Source organism: Misgurnus anguillicaudatus, chromosome 24 (assembly GCF_027580225.2).
Source record: "Misgurnus anguillicaudatus chromosome 24, ASM2758022v2, whole genome shotgun sequence".
NCBI lineage: Eukaryota > Metazoa > Chordata > Actinopteri > Cypriniformes > Cobitidae > Misgurnus > Misgurnus anguillicaudatus.
Window position 1 is genome coordinate 33444606 of NC_073360.2, and position 12918 is coordinate 33457523.

General features: G+C 43.0%; 1 protein-coding gene and 2 long non-coding RNA genes across 3 annotated transcripts in view; 1 reads left to right on the plus strand and 2 right to left on the minus strand.

The window, feature by feature from the left end:
* Positions 1–12918, plus strand: part of LOC141361735 (uncharacterized) — an 80947-nt gene that overhangs the window by 30300 nt on the left and 37729 nt on the right. The window lies entirely within an intron of this gene.
* On the minus strand, positions 1995–3723 carry LOC141361632 (uncharacterized). The gene is made up of 3 exons (XR_012367784.1): positions 2916–3723; positions 2769–2832; positions 1995–2677 (listed from the first exon to the last, which is right to left on the minus strand). It is a non-coding gene; the product is annotated as an uncharacterized lncRNA (long non-coding RNA).
* LOC129447357 (uncharacterized) lies at positions 7770–9591 on the minus strand. The gene is made up of 3 exons (XR_008645446.2): positions 9310–9591; positions 9163–9226; positions 7770–9069 (listed from the first exon to the last, which is right to left on the minus strand). It is a non-coding gene; the product is annotated as an uncharacterized lncRNA (long non-coding RNA).

Consider the following 12918-nt stretch of genomic DNA (forward strand, 5'->3'; position numbering starts at 1 on the left):
GTTTTTGTTTGAGCTATGATGCATATTACACATTGGAACTTTGTTGTTAAAGGAATAGTCCATTTTTCTTAAAAGAAAAATCCAGATAATTTACTCACCACCATGTGATCCAAAATGTCTTTCTTTCTGTCCAGAAGAAATTATGTTTTTTGAGGAAAACATTGCAGTTTTTTTCTCATTTTAATGGACTTTAATGGACACCAACACTTAACACTTAACTCAACACGTAACAGTTTTTTCAACGGAGTTTTAAAGGACTCTAAATTATCCCAAACGAGGCATAAGGGTCTTATCTAGCGATACGATTGTCATTTTTGACAAGAAAAACAACAAATATACACCTTCAAACCACAATTTCTCGTCTAGGTCCGGTCCTGAGAGCGTCAGCGTGACCTCACACAATACGTCATGACGTCAAGAGGTCACAGAGGACGAACGCGAAACTCCGTCCCAGTGTTTACCAGTGTGGAGAAAGAGGACCGTTTCTACGTTGTTGTATGTCAACTGATACTAATTAATGTCTTTGTGTCAGTTTATTGTTTACAATGGTCCGCAAATGTGCGTTTTATATATGTAACACGTGACCTCACTACGTCATTACGCATTTACGTTAGGTCGCGCTGGACCAGACCTAGACGAAAAGTTGTGGTTTAAAAGTGCATTTTTTTCTTGTCAAAAAATGACAATAGTTTCGCTAGGTAAGTCAAGTCAAAGTTTATTTATAAAGCACAGATTTAACACAACTGTAGTTGATCCAAAGTGCTTTACAATAAAACAGTTAAAAATAAAAGAAATAGAAATAGAAAGGAATAAAAATAAGAATGAGGATAAAATTAAGTATCAAGACAATCAGACAAAGTTGTAAATACATAGTTGGAAGTGCCTAATTATAAAAAAGATGTGCACATGTATATGAAGAGATCTTTACAAGCACACAATTAGGTACCCATACATATACACACATATAAATACATATACACACCCCCGCACCCCAACACAGATAAATATACAAACCCAACATCAATCGAATGCTAATGTGTAAAAGTAAGTCTTTAAACTAGTTTTAAAAACACCCAGTGTTGGAGAAGTCCTAATAACCAAAGGTAAACTGTTTTAGAGCTTTGGGGCGGCTACGGAAAAAGCCCTGTCACCTTTTGATTTGCAGCGAGATCGAGAGACAGATAAAAGTGACTGATCACAAGATCTTAATGATCTGACAGCTGTGTATGGTTTAATAAGATCAGAAATATAATCCGAGGCCATGTTGTGCAATGCTTTGTATGTGAATAGAACCTTAAAATCAACTCTGAATTGTATGGGTAGCCAATGGAATGAGGCAAGGATAGGGGAGATATGGTCACTTTTTCTAGTTCCTGTCAGCAATCTGGCTGCAGAGTTTGGAATCATCTGCAACCGAGACAGTGTGGATTGTGGTAGACCAACATACAGGGAATTGCAGTAGTCCAATCGTGACGAAATTAGTGCATGGATCACAATTTCAAGGTCTTTGCTAGAAAGAAAGCGTTTTACTTTTGCCACAGATCTAAGTTGGAAAAAGCTACTCTTTACAACTGTATTTATGTGCTTGTCAAATTGGAGATGAGGGTCAAAATAAACACCAAGATTTTTTGCGTTATTATGCAGGTTTTTACTTAAAGAACCTAATTGCGTTTTAACAGAGTTGTCGGTAGCAGCAGGACCCAGAAGAAGCACTTCGGATTATTTTCATTTAGTTGCAGTGAGTTGTTTGTCATCCAGGACTTGACTTCATTTAGACATGAAAACAGACGGTCTAATAAAGAGTGATTGCCTAGTTTAATTGGTAGATATAGTTGAAGATCTTCGGCGTAACAGTGATAATTTACATTATATTTCTGAAATATTGAGCCTAAGAGAAGCATGTACAGGGAGAATAGTAGAGGGCCAAAGATGGAACCCTGTGGAATACCACAATGAATAGGCATAGGGGGTGATGTGAATGTGACAGTGTCAAGTTATATGTAACAAAGGGGTATTAATATTCAATTCCCCTTACAACAGGCCCCCCAACCAAATGGAGGAAGACAACAAGGGTGTGCTTATTCAATCTTTAATTTAGTGGTATAAAAAAATACAAACATCCACATTCACATAAAAGGCGTAAACACACTACACAGCGTCCATACCATATGTGGGGGACACTTAGTTCTTAGACCATTTGTCTCATAGATAACCTGAGGTAATGAATCACACAATAATAATAATAATTGGTACCAATATAAAGAAAGAAAATCCCACACACAAAATAAAAAAAACAATCACTTCCAGTTAGTGAAACAAACCATTTCAATTAGAGAAACCAACCTCCACACAAAAAAGAAACAAAAAAAAGATTATAAATGAAATAGGCAATACAAATTCCCCAGGTCACTTATATGAGTCAGATGTACAGAATAATAAATGGTCTAATACCCGTGTGACCTCTCAAAATACACATATGGAGTTAAACAAACAAAACACCAATACACAATTTAACAGCTAAACCTAATACTCCACACAGTCACACATCATTGCTAAACACACACACCCACACACACGCGCGCACGCACACACACACAGGATGAAACGTCAGAAGATTGAGGGCATCAACAGGAATGTCCAACGACTGTAAATTCCACAGCAGCGAAACAGCAGCCCTCTATAACACAAGTTCGCCATCAACCTTATATTTTTTTACTAACTAAAATAACACTGAAACTTAATATTCATAAAATAATAACACCACATACCTGTAGCGCACCTTGATCAGGCCCCCCAGCAATGTCAACGCACCATTCATAAATCTGGATCACACTAAATAAACGAGCCTCCATAAAATACCCGCTTTTTATGAAAACAATCAGTAAACTAACACTACCAATTGATTCGATACATACCGACTGTGAATAATTTGGAAGTACCCACAGGCCCACGCACAGCGCAGAAAATCAGCGTTCCTCTGATGCACAATAGCGGACAATGTCACGCAGATGAAATAAAAGTTTGATGCGGGAACTACCTTGGTGTTCAGCGCGACTAAGAGAGATCCGGAAAAGGTATAAACCTCGTGCTTACACAGGTAAGGGAGTCGTTACACACCTCCACTGCAGCCAGTTTCCCAAAACAGAAAGAACCCGAAGAAAGGAATGTTCCCCACTTTTAAAGGGTCCGTGCGCTCAACTTCCGTCCGGCTCCATCACAAAGTCAAATGACACGCCCCTCTAGCTCACCCCATTACATTCTACCCCCAGCTTTTCTATCATCGTCCCGATGATACAGCTTAAAGCCATGGTCGAAAAGGGGGCCCTTGATTCTGACTGGGTGGCTCTGGGAGGTTTCCAGACTCTTGGCTCCCTTGTACACTCTGAACCTGTATCACAGCCCTTGGTAAACGGTAAGGGTTTGCATGCCTCCCTGCAGTTACTCGAGTGGTTTTGCGCCTCCCTTCCTCCCTTGGTTGAACAAGGGGGTCCCCACTCAGCACCGGCACCTCAACCCTAGACTCCCTGCTCTCTTCTATCACAGGTTCTTCCTCTGGTAACTGGCCAACTTCCACTACACTGGGAACTGGGGAAACTACCTCAATAACAATCACCTCCCCCTCACTAGCTGTCTCCCCTGAGACGAAAAGCTCATCCTCGTCTTCGAACGGTCCTAACCCAGGATCAGCCACGGGGTCTGGGCACACAACATTTGAGGCTGGCTTCAGGTAAGACCTGTGTATCTGCTTTGTCCGGGAGGGATCGCCTATCTGCGCTATGGTATATACTCCCCCATCTCCCCTATAGCGTAGACTAGACCAATGATTTTGAATTTTATGACGACCCCGAATGCCAAGGTCCCGTACATACACTTCCTGACCTTCCTGTAACCTCACCTCACTCCTTTCCTGGTCGTGGCGCATTTTACGCAGACCTGCAGCTCTATCCAACCTTGCTCGCACTCTCCTGTATGTTACTCTCAGGGTATCTCCATGTTCTTTTACCCAATCACTCACTTGTCCCCCAACGGGTTCCTCTACACCTGCGAGCAAAAAGTCAACTGGAAGTTTAGGAGCTTGACCGAACATCAAAAAGTATGGTGACTCCCTTGTAGTCTGGTGGGGAGTAGTATTGTATGCATAACATACTTGCGCGAGATGACGAGTCCAACAGCGTTTCTGTTCAACTGACAGTGTACGCAGTAAGTCATGGAGGGTCCTATTAAAGCGCTCGCACTGCCCATTCCCCTGAGGGTGATATGGGGTAGTGCGAGTCTTCTGCACACCATACCACTGACAAAGCTGGGACACCACAGCCCCCTCAAAACATCGCCCTTGATCCGAATGAATTTGTGCTGGTACACCGAACTTGTAAAACCACTCATGAACCAAGACGTTAGCAACCGTAGTCGCAGTCTGGTCCCGTGTGGGGACAGCCTGAGTATACTTTGAGAAGACGTCTGTCATCACCAAAACATGCTCTCGGCCATCACTGGCCCGCTCCAAGGTGGTAAAATCGACTGCCAAGATCTGGTTTGGCCTTGATGCCAACAAATGGCCCATTGCTGCGTGGGCTAGTGGCTGATTTGCCTTTGCAACTGCACATTGCCTACACTCATGACACAATCTGGCTGTACGGGAAGTGCCACTGGATATTGTCTAGACAATGCATCCGCATTGCCATTCACCCGGCCCGGCCGATATCGGATGTCGAAATCAAAAGCGGCCAACTGTGAGGCCCAACGTTGTTCCAGAGCACCGAGTTTGGCGGTCTTCAAATAACTCAATGGGTTATTATCAGTATACACCATACATTTCTGTCCTACCAGATAATCCCTAAACTTTTCAGTAAGGGCCCATTTTAATGCCAACAACTCGAGTTTCATTGAGCTATAGTTTTGCATGTTCTTTTCTGTAGGTCTAAGCCCCTGACTTGCATATGCCACTGGCCTCAGCTGACCCTCCCTTTCCTGACTGAGGACTGCCCCCAACCCTGAATGGCTAGCATCAATCTCCAGTACAAACGGAGAAGAGAAGTCAGCATAAGCCAAAACGGGAGCCGACACCAGTCTCCGTTTCAAACTCTGGAATCCCCGTTCACACTCTTCAGTCCAACCACTTTCAAACGACTTCCCTGATCCCCTCTTCTTTCTAGTTCCCCCTACATCTGCAACCAGGCGATGCAATGGTGCAGCTAGCTGTGCAAATCCTTCCACAAAGCGCCTATAGTAACTAGCGAATCCTAAAAAGGATCGCAACTCAGCTACTGTTGTCGGACGCTTCCACTCAGCCACTGCACTGATCTTAGCCGGATCAGTAGACACCCCGTCTTTTGAGACCACATGTCCCAAATAACTCACATGTTGTCGAAAGAAACAACATTTTTCCAATTTGGCCTTAAGCCCCTCCTGTTGTAATCTAACAAAAACCATTTCCAACCTCTGCAAATGTTGTGTAATGGTGGATGAAAAAACAATGATATCATCTAGGTAAAGTAATAAGGTCTGGAATCGTTGGTCCCCAAACATGCGTTCCATTAGGCGCTGGAAGGTACTAGGCGCGTTGCACAACCCAAAAGGCATCCGGTTAAACTCGAATAGCCCAAAAGGTGTGCAAAAAGCCGTCTTGCATTTATCTCCCTCCGCCACCGGAACTTGATTATAGCCACTGGCTAAGTCCAACGTGGAAAACCACTGGGCTCCACATAGGGCATCCAGCGACTCCTCAATCCGGGGCAGGGGGAATGCATCCTTTCGTGTCTTGCTGTTTAACTGCCTGTAATCAACACATAGGCGAATCTGACCATCCTTTTTCTTGACTACTACAATAGGGGATGCATAGGGACTAGCACTCTCCCTAATCACCTGACTTTGCAACAGTTGATGAATATGTTGTTTTACAGCTTCATAATCTGAAGGAGGTAACCGGCGATACCTCTGCCGTACCGGCTCATCATCAAGCAAGGGGATCTCATGAGTCATGAGCTCTGTACAACCCAAGTCACCATCATGAGATGAAAACACAGACCTATGTTTGCTCAGGAGGGTCCTTACCAGAACCTGTTCTTCTGGTGACAAATGAGACAAATCCATATTCTGGATTACTTCTTCTACCCCACCTACTCCGGCCACCTGTGCTGCTACGATGGCTTGCTGGTCAACTTGTCCCACCAATGGTTCAATGGTAACATCCCCCTCCCACCTTGGCATAACCTGAACATTAGATAGGGTTCCCACCACAACGTGAGGTTGTACACAGGAATCCTGTTCACCCACATTAACTATGGGTACATAGGCCACCCCTTGAATGATTGGCACAAGAGATACAGAGGCCAAAAGGCCAGCCGGAAGTGAATCCCCTTTCTCCAAGGGTTCAAATAACAGCACAGATGGAGGGCCTACCGGCAAATGAAATGTGACTGGCACAAAGCGCAACGAATCTGCAGGGATTCTTACGGTTTCTTGCCCAATCCTGGCTGGCCTACTCCTGGCATCCTCAACTCCAACCTCAATCTTCTTGCAATACTGTAAGGCAGATTGCCATGCAGGAGTGTCCTTCACAATCTGGAGATCAAAAAGAGCACTACCATATTGACTAAACAACTCTTTGTAACAGTCCTGCATGACATTCATGCCCAATAACCCAGGAAGCCCACCTAGACAAGAATTTGAGCGATCCCTTACCACAAGTACACCTTTGTTCTTAATATGCCTCCCGAGGACAATGAAATCCAGTTCTAAATACCCTAAATAAGGTATGTCCAAACCATTTGCAGCACGCAGCTGTAACCATCCACAACTCCACAACTTCTCTTGTCCACGAGGCTCAAAATGTTGACGAAAGAAATTTTCAGATATAGTTGTCACCATGGACCCGGTGTCTAATAAGCAAGGAACCTCCACCCCCCCATCATAATAGTAACAGACGGACAGCGACCCACCAACTTGGACAAAGTTGGAGAACCCTCCCATCCCAGGGGCCGAGAGCCAACCACCACCCATCCTGAAGTGTGGCTCGTCAATTCAGGGGGTTGAAGTTTTCCGCCGGCCCACTAGGACCAGAGGGATTGCCTCGTACTACTGGAGGCATTCGTTGTTCCATAGGCCGACGCATATCCAAGACACAATTCCGGGCAATGTGACCTGGTTGATTACACCGCCGACAAATAATAGGACCACTTCGCCTAGGCTGATTAAAAGCCTGCCAAGACTGTAACTGCTGCAGGCCCTGAGTTAGCTGATTAAGCTGTTCTTGCTGAGTGCGAAGCATCTCCTTTAATTCATTCATCTCTGCTGAATTATGACTACCAGAAGGTAAGCCATGTCCCTGAACTCTATACTGAGTAGCAATTGACGGAACCGAATGACTCCTCTCTCGCATCTCTGGCCGAGAACCCTCATCTACCCACCTAATCGCCTCTCTTCGTACATCCAAAACAGTGGACTGTGGATGGCGCCGGACATAACGTTTAAGCTCACGGCACAACACAATATCACGGACGTATTCAACAAATTGATCCCTTAATAAAGTGGCCGAATTGGGCACACCACCTGGTGCACATTGTATCACTTTTTCCATCAAAGCAAAAAGTGCATGTGAAAAATCCTGCAAAGACTCCCCTTCTTCCTGTTTACGAGAAAAAATTACCCTGAAGCAAAATATATGAATGTGCCTCACCATACAACTCTTTTAACACAGAGACCACCCTTTCAGGATCCTCTCTCTCTTCCCTTGATCTAAATTTAATTTCACTTCTCGCAGATCCCCCCAAATGATCAAAAATAAACAATGCTTCCTCCCTGCCTGATAAACTTCGTGCTCGTAAATTACTTTTCATTTCCTCTACCCATTCAAACACATCCTCATCTTCCCTTCCATTAAACGTAGGACATCGTCGTTCTCTAGGAAAAAAAATAACACGTTCTGTAATGGGCCTGGTGGCACCAGCTGTACTGGAGGCACGCACATTTAAGTCCACATTTGAGGCGCTGACATTAGCCGAGGGCCCTGCTACAGAATTAGCTTGACGCTGTAACTGTTCATTCTCTGTCTGCAGCAGCTGAACCTGCTGTCGCAACTCCTCTACTTCACTCTCCATTGGTAATCAAAAGAAGAGAGAAAAGAAAAAAAAATTTAGACTTACTGATAACTCAAGTCAGCAACTTCACGAAACACTCTTTACCACTGCCTGCTGCTGTCCCGCTGCTGCAAAATAAACACACTCACACCAAAATATCCAAATATACAAAACACAAAAAAAAAGAAAAAAAGAAAAAAACACCATACAAAATAAACAGATTTACACAGCACACCCTGTTACAATGACCCTGCCCGACTACGCCAAATGTGACAGTGTCAAGTTATATGTAACAAAGGGGTATTAATATTCAATTCCCCTTACAACAGGCCCCCCAACCAAATGGAGGAAGACAACAAGGGTGTGCTTATTCAATCTTTAATTTAGTGGTATAAAAAAATACAAACATCCACATTCACATAAAAGGCGTAAACACACTACACAGCGTCCATACCATATGTGGGGGACACTTAGTTCTTAGACCATTTGTCTCATAGATAACCTGAGGTAATGAATCACACAATAATAATAATAATTGGTACCAATATAAAGAAAGAAAATCCCACACACAAAATAAAAAAACCAATCACTTCCAGTTAGTGAAACAAACCATTTCAATTAGAGAAACCAACCTCCACACAAAAAAAAGAAACAAAAAAAAGATTATAAATGAAATAGGCAATACAAATTCCCCAGGTCACTTATATGAGTCAGATGTACAGAATAATAAATGGTCTAATACCCGTGTGACCTCTCAAAATACACATATGGAGTTAAACAAACAAAACACCAATACACAATTTAACAGCTGAACCTAATACTCCACGCAGTCACACATCATTGCTAAACACACACACCCACACACACACACACACACACACACACACACACACGCGCGCACGCACACACACACAGGATGAAATGTCAGAAGATTGAGGGCATCAACAGGAATGTCCAACGACTGTAAATTCCACAGCAGCGAAACAGCAGCCCTCTATAACACAAGTTCGCCATCAACCTTATATTTTTTTTTACTAACTAAAATAACAGTGAAACTTAATATTCATAAAATAATAACACCACATACCTGTAGCGCACCTTGATCAGGCCCCCCAGCAATGTCAACGCACCATTCATAAATCTGGATCACACTAAATAAACGAGCCTCCATAAAATACCAGCTTTTTATGAAAACAATCAGTAAACTAACACTACCAATTGATTCGATACATACCGACTGTGAATAATTTGGAAGTACCCACAGGCCCACGCACAGCGCAGAAAATCAGCGTTCCTCTGATGCACAATAGCGGACAATGTCACGCAGATTAAATAAAAGTTTGATGCGGGAACTACCTTGGTGTTCAGCGCGACTAAGAGAGGTCCGGAAAAGGTATAAACCTCGTGCTTACACGGGTAAGGGAGTCGTTACACACCTCCACTGCAGCCAGTTTCCCAAAACAGAGAGAACCCGAGGAAAGGAATGTTCCCCACTTTTAAAGGGTCCGTGCGCTCAACTTCCGTCCGGCTCCATCACAAAGTCAAATGACACGCCCCTCTAGCTCACCCCATTACATGAAGGACCCAATATTTACAGAAAAAGTTCTCCCCTTTAGGTATGAGGTGAACCACTGTAAAGCCAAGCCCTGGACTCCAACAACACACTGAAGACGTTTCAAAAGAATGTCGTGATCGATAGTTTCAAATGCGGCACTCAGATCTAAAAGAATCAGGGTTGCAGAAGACCTGGAGTCAATAGACAACAAGATGTCATTTGTGACTTTCAGCAATGCTGATTCAGTGCTCTAAAGCCGGACTGAAATGGATCTAGAATATAAAGAGTCAAACTGTAAAAGTGCAACTTTTTCCAAAACCTTTGAAATGACACAAAGTTTAGAAATAGGCCTGTAGTTGTTATGCACAGTAGGATCAAGGTTTGGACCTTGTAATAGAGGTTGTATGATAACATGTTTAAAACTGTCTGGGAAGACGCCGTTTATCAAAGAGCATTTATTATATTTAAGAGGATTGGGCGATTGTATCTAAACCCTCTTTAAACAGAAGACCAGGCAGAACATCTGATTGACAGAATGTAAATTTCATCTGGGAAATTATTTTGAATAATTGAGTTGAGGAAACTGGTTGGAAGTTAGAAAAACTACTGGATGGACAAACCAATTGAGGGTGGCCTATGTTAGGTGATGGGAGGTTTTATCTAATATCCTGTATTTTCTGGACAAAAAATTCTGAAAATTTTGTGCACGTCTCAAGATTAGCAACAGGAACTGAAAAGAATAAAATTAATGGTTTTAAAGAGTACTTTTGGCCTGTTTGCATTTTTTTGCAATTATATTTGAAAAATATTGTGTTTTAGCCTCATGGACAAGTCTTTGGTAGGCAACTAAGTAGTCTTTTAAGATTTGATATAGACTTGAAGCCCATCCTTTTTCCACCTGCACTCAGCCCTTCTGCACTCTTGTCTAAGAGTGCGAGTAGATGCATTTAACCAGGGCTGAGGACTTGATAGAGCCTTACTCTTTTTTTGTTTAAGTGGAGCGACTGTATTTAGAGCAGTTTAGCAGGCAGAGTTAAAGATTTCAACTAGTTGTTCAGTATCAGTACACGTTGATAGCGGGACAGCAGAATTTGAAAGGATCTTGGAATTAGTCTTAGAGAATTCAAAAGCAGTGGTAGCGTGAAAAGCACAAGAATAATGTGCAGGCAGAGAACTTGAGGGAGGTTCATATGAAATAACAGGCTCAAACACTACAGGGAAATGATCAGAAATGCCAGCATCAAACACTTCACAAATGCGCACAGTAAAGCCACGAGTCAAAACAAGATCCAGCGTATGGCCTAGACAGTGGGTAGGGTTAGAGACTGACTGTACAAAATTGAGTAAACAAAAACTCTGAAAACTCATGAATTTGGACTGACTTTTGGAGGCCTATACACCACTACACAGAGTAAAGGGCCATTTAAATCAATTTATAAAGCTGTGCCTCAAAGCTAGTGAAGTCATCTACAGGCAAAAGTCTGCATTTGAATGAGTTTCTAAAAATTGTTGCTAAGCCACCACCATGTCCACTTGGCCTAGGAGTACTGTAAAAAGAACAGTCAGAAGGTGATAATTCCCCGAGAGACGACAGATCACCATTCTTTAACCATGTTTCAGTCACGAATAGAAAATCCAGTGAACGAGAAGTAAAAAGTAATTTAAGATAAAAGTTTTGTTAGACAATTGTCACGGAGTGACTTAGGGCGGAACCAAAGATGGAGAGGAGAGGTTCTACCAGAAAGACTCGAAGATAGGTTAAGACTTGATATATGAGTTTATTTAACAGTAGTTAGCAACCAAGGTTAGAATGTAACACAGTATAGTTCTATAGTGGCGTAGGTCCCGACCATAGTTCAAATCCGGGGGTCACGGATTCTTGCAGTTCCTGTCTGAAGATGAAGACAGGCCAGAATCTAATCCCCCTCGAGTATGGACAGAACCGACCTGGTGATGGTGGTAGGGAGGGTGGGTTGTAAATGCTGGCATCAGTATCTGCGAACGCAAAGACAGGTGAGTACGAGGCTTATATATTCTCAGTATCAGGGGTGATTGATTGCGCCTTGTGAAATGAATGACGTAACATTCGAGTTTCCTGGTAGAACTTGCGCTACGCTACGCTAAAGCTAACATTTCTACCAGAAAGACTCGAAGATAGGTTAAGACTTGATATATGAGTTTATTTAACAGTAGTTAGCAACCAAGGTTAGAATGTAACACAGTATAGTTCTTTGGCGTAGGTCCCGACCATAGTTCAAATCCTTGCGGTTCCTGTCTGAAGATGAAGACAGGCCAGAATCTAATCCCCAAAAATTGATCACGATGATCGGTACCCACCAGTGTTTCTTTGAGGTTCCTGAAACAGATAAGAGAAAATGTTATCTACTGACATTGACAGATGCCATAAGAGGCCATGGGATTGCCGCTTAGGCCATAGAAGGCAGCAATATGCCCCAGAGAGATAGGCTGGAGAGATAGGCCGCATAGGCCGTAGAAGGCAACGATATGCCTAGTGGGAAAAGGCTGCGTAGGCCTTTGGAAGGCAACGATATGCCAGAGAAATAGGCCGCACAGGCCACAGAAGGAAACGATATGCCTAGTGGGAAAAGGCCGCGTAGGCCTTTGGAAGGCAACGATATGCCAGATAGAGATAGGCCGCGTAAGCCGTAGAAGGCAACGATATGCCTAGTAGAAAAAAGCCGCGTAGGCTTTAGCAGGCAACGATATGCCAGACAGAGATAGGCCGCGTAAGCCATAGAAAGCAACGCTATGCATAATGAGAAAAGGCCGCGTAGACCTTTGAAAGGCAACGATATGCCAGAGTGAGATATGCTATAAATGGCAAAGGCCATGATTTAGCATGGTTAAATACACCACCACCACCAGTAGTTTGCTTAAACATACCTTGATTATTGCTTGCCATTATTGAATTGAATGTCATAGTGTTTTCCTGCATACGGTGAAATTAGGAGCGCGGCTCCTGATGAAGAGAGACAATTGATGTATACATGCTTTTATATTGTCATTATAAAAGTAGGGAGAAGATTAGATGGTTACAAACAAATCTGACTGATGCTAAAGATTGCACGGTGTCTGTCGTGTCTTGGGTTTCCCCAGTCTTTTACTCTTTATTTAAAGTTCTGTACTGTCATCCATGTCTGTAGTTTTTGTAGTTCGTTGGTCCTTGTTCTAGATTGTTTCCCAGGTGTGTCTTGATATCTTGTTTACCCACATGAATATATACAGTCCTTGTGTTTCAGTTGTCCTTTGTCGATTATAGTTAGCCGT